The sequence below is a fragment of the Crocuta crocuta genome, unplaced genomic scaffold (genome assembly GCF_008692635.1).
Source record: "Crocuta crocuta isolate KB4526 unplaced genomic scaffold, BGI_CrCroc_1.0 scaffold129, whole genome shotgun sequence".
Classification (NCBI taxonomy): Eukaryota; Metazoa; Chordata; class Mammalia; order Carnivora; family Hyaenidae; genus Crocuta; species Crocuta crocuta.
The window spans coordinates 11,754,840-11,759,629 of record NW_027551571.1 but is presented as its reverse complement, the minus strand read 5'-3'; positions in this window follow the sequence as shown (position 1 = coordinate 11,759,629).

Sequence of the window (4,790 nt, the reverse complement as noted above, 5' to 3'; positions counted from 1 at the left end):
GTATGGTTTAATAAAGTGGTCCAGTTTCATTCTTCTGCATGTCACTATCCAGTTTTCTCAACACCATTTGCTGAAGAGACTGTTTTTTTTCCATTGGATATCCTTTTTTTCCCCCAATTTTTTTAACATTTATTTATTTTTGGAAGACAGAGAATGAGCAGGAGAGGAGCAGAGAAAGGGGGAGACAGAGATTCCGAAGCAGGCTCTGGGCTCTTAGCTGTCAGCACAGAGCCCAACACAGGGCTCAAACTCACAAACCATGAGATCATGATGTGAGCTGAAGTTGGACGCTTACCTAACTGAGCCACTCAGGCGCCCCTCCTTTGGATATTCTTTCCTGCTTTGTCAAAGATGAGTTCACCATACAGTTATGGGTTCATTTCTGGGTTTTCTATTCTGTTTTATTTATCTATGTGTCTGTTTTTGTGCCAGTACCATGCTATCTTGATGACTTCAGCTTTGTAATATAGCTTGAAATCTGGAAATGTGATGTCCAGTGTTTCTGTTGTTGTTTTGTTTGTTTCTGTTTGTTTTTCTCACAGTTGCATTGGCTATTCAGGATCTTTGGTTCTATACAAATTTTAAGATTGTTTGTTCTATCTCTGTGAACAATGCTAGTGGTATTTTGATAAGGATTACCTTAAATGTGTAGATTGCTTTGGGTAGTATAGACAGTTCAACAATGTTTGTTCTTCCAATCCATGAGCATGGGATGTTTTTCCATTTCTTTGTGTTCTCTTCAATATCTTTCTTAAGTCTTCTATAGTTTTCAGAGTACACATCTTTTCCCTCTTTAGTTAGGGTTATTCCTAGGTATCTTATTGTTTGTGGTGCAATTGTAAATGTGATCTATTCCTTGATTTCTTTTTCTGCTTCCTCATTATTGGTGTGTAGAAATGCAACAGATTGCTGCACTTTGCTTTTATATCTTTCAATGTTGCTGAATTCATGCCTTAGTTTGAGCAATTTTTTTGGTGGAGGCTTTTGGGATTTCTATATAGCTTATCATGTCATCTGAAAATAGTGAAAATTTGAATTCTTCCTTGCCAAATTTTATGGCCTCTATTTCTTTCCATTGTATGATTGCTGGGCATGTCTATTAATTTCTTATTGAATGATATAAGTTGTATATTGAAGCTATTTAGAGGTTATTTTTCTTCTAAAATGGGTTCACCCTTCTTTGAACTAGTAGATAGTGTTAGATTATTGCTTTAATTTAATCAGAGACTGTCTCAATGTGAGCCCTAGTAAGGCTGAGCCTACCAGTGATTCACTATAATTTCCTGAGTTTTTAGCTAAAAGCCTGGAGTCAGTCATCTGTGTAGGGAGTTTAAGGGTTTTAATCTGGGGCTAATCAATTCAAAAGGTATGGCCATAAGAGGTAGTGACACATAACAGCCTTCACTGGTGGCCCTGGACAGGATGACATTAGATGGGAAGTCCAGAGGCTTATAGCAAAGAGTCACTATCCAGAAGAGGAGGAAGGCAAGGGAACTCCCAGGGGACAGAAGACTTGGAGAGAAGGCTGAGCAGTAGGTGGGGAATCTCTGGGCCAGAAAGCTCCAAAGGATAGCTTGGGACCTTATAACCCAAAGACCCTGAGCTGTCAGTGGGTATTGACTGTCTAGGGAAGTGTGATGGGATATTCAAAGCAGGCTAGCTCTAAATGACTAAAATTTTGATTGTTTCAGCTATTAAAATTATTGGATGTGTAAAAAAATGAGTTTGGAGCAATTAGACTTTTGAGCTGATGGATCTCAGCCTGTAGTGAAGAAATAAATAGTGTAGGGGCCAATAGCCAGAGGCCATCTTTGGCTCATTTGTATCTTTAACAGTCAGCAAGTTCCTTTCTTGGTATATCCTGTACTTTCCTTTCTGTGTGTGTTTCATGAACCCTGTGTAAAGGTCATTTGACTTTTTCAGAGGTTATTCTTGGAAGTCATAGCTTCTCCAATTACTATTGCCTCAGCTGTCTTCGGGCAGAGGATTTCTAAATTTTTTTAACCTGGCTTTAAATTGGTCTAGGAAAAAACAGTGGTCTACTATTGGCTAGTTAATTCTACCTAAAGTTGACAGTTTTTCTTTTAATTGATACATTTAGCCTATTTATATTTATTATAAATTACTGGCATATTTGCACATGTTTGTAATTTCTGTGTGTCTCATTCCTTGTTTCTTTTTCCACTCATTTTATTTGGGAATAATAGACTTTTTATACTATTCCCTTTTCTTTTACAAGCTTGGCAGTTTAAATAGAGGTACTGTTTCTATTCAGCTAGTGATTACTCTGTCAAATAGACATAATTTCATATTATAATCAAAATCTAAATGATACATATGTAATGAAATACATTCTTATGTGTTTATACTTTTGTCTGGAACCATCTAGGAAACTCAGCACACTTTCATATTTCTCAGAAGATTCCATCTCCATAATTTCCTCTATCCCCACACATGTAATGCCCATAAATAATCCTTCATTTTATGTTTTAATTTATTATATATTTTTTAAGACTCAGTTCTTTTAGAGCAGTTTTTCAGAGCAGGCTGACAAGTGAAAATTGAGTGGAAGATACAGAGACTTCCCAAATACCCACTGTCCCCCTCCCCCGCTACTCCACATATATGACTTCCCCCATTATCAATATTCCCCAGGGTAAAACACTTGTTACAATTGGTGAACCTATATTGACATGTCATAATCAACCAAATTCCATAATTTACCTTAGTGTTCACTCCTGGTGTTGTACATTCTAGGGGTTTTGACAAATATATAATGATGCATGTCCATTGTTATTCTATCACAGGGTAATTTCACTGCTTTAAAAAGCCTCTGGGAGGAAGTTAATGGAGGATGAAGTGCGAGAAGAAGGGGGAAAATAGTGGGGGAGAGGGAGGGAGGCAAACCATGAGAGAATCTTGAATGCTGAGAACAAACTGAGGGCTGAGGGGAGGTGGGGGGAGTGGGAGGGGGGTGATGGGCATAGAGGAGGACACTTGTGGGGATGAGTACTGGGTGTTATATGTAAACCAACTTGACAATAAACTATTAAAAATAAAATAAAATAAAAAACCTTTGGGGAGTGCAGTTGGTTAAGTATCCTACTTCGGCTCAGGTCATGATCTCACGGTTCATGAGTTCAAGCCCTGCATCAGGCTGTGTGCTAACAGTTCAGAGCCTGGAGCCTGCTTCAGGTTCTGTGTCTCCTTCTCTCTCTGCTCCTCCCCTGCTCGTGCTCTGTATCTGTCTCTGTCTCTCTTAAAAATAAAACATTAAAAAAACAACATGTTTTTTAAATCCATTGTGCTTTACCTATTCACCCCTATTCCCCGTCTCTTGGAAACCACAGATCTATTTACTGTCTCTACAGTTTTGCCTTTTTCAGAATATCATAAGTGGAATCGTACAGGATGTAGTGTTTTCAGATTAGCTTCTTTCACTCAGTAATATACATTTAAATTTTCACCATTTTTTAATAGTTTGATAGCTCATTTCTTTTTAGCACTAAATAATATTCCATTGTATGACCATATCACAGTGTTTATTTATCCATTCACTAACTGAAAGATATGTTAGTTGCTTCCAAATTTTGACAATTATGAATAGATCTTCTGTAAACATCCATGGGCAGATTTTTGTGTGGCTATAAATCTTCAATTCCTTTGGATAAATCCCAAAAAGCACAATTGCTGGATCACATAGTAAGAGTATGTTTAGTTTCGTAAGAAACCACTGAATTATATTCCAAAGTGACCTTGCCATTTTGCTTTCTCACCAGCGATGTTTATGTTCTCATTGTTTCACATCCTTGGCAGCATTTGGTGGTATTTAGCTTTCCAGATTTTTGCTGTTCTAATATCTGTGTGTAGTGGTATCTCATCATTTCAATTTACATTTCCCTGATGACATATGATGTGTTTTTTTAATATTTCTTTTTTTTATATTCCTATTTGCCATCCATATATCTTCTTTGATGGGATTCCTGCTAAGATCTTTGACTTATTTTTAAATGAAGTGTTTTCTTATTGTTGACTTTTAAGAATTCTTTCTATATTTAGATAATAGTACTTTATCAGATAGGCATTTTGAAATGTTTTCTCTCAGGCTATGGCTTATCTTCTCATTCTCTTGACATTGTCTTTTGCAGAGCAGAAGTCTTTAATTTTAATGAAGTCCAGCTCATCCATTATTTTTTTATATATCATGCCTTTGGTGTTTTATCTAAAAAAGTCATCACCATTTCCAAGTTCTTAAGTTATCTCCTATCTTATCTTCTAAGAGTTTTATACTTTCTCATTTTACATTTAGGTTTATGATCCATTTTTGTGAGTAATCCATTATGAGTACATTTTGTATGTCTAGATTATTATTTTTGTTTTTACATGAGGATATCCAGTTGTTTATATGAAGTACCTTTGTTCCATTGTATTGTCTTTGCTTATTTGTTAAAGATCAGTCGATTGGCATTAGGTGAGTCCATTTCCGGGCCCTCAGTTTTTCACAGATCTATTTGTTTATTCTTTTGCCGATGCTACAGTGTTTTGGTTACCTAGCTTCAGAGTAAATCTTGAAGTTTGGTCGTGTATTGAATCTACATATTAAGTTGGGAAGAACTCATCATAACAATATTGAGTCTTCTTATCTTCTTATCCATGAACATTGAATAGTTATTTAATTCTTCTTTGATTTTGTTCATCAGAGCTTTGTAGTTTTCCTCATAAATATCTAGTTTAGATTTCATTAGATTTATACCTAAGTATTTCACTTTTTGAATGCTAATGTAAATGGT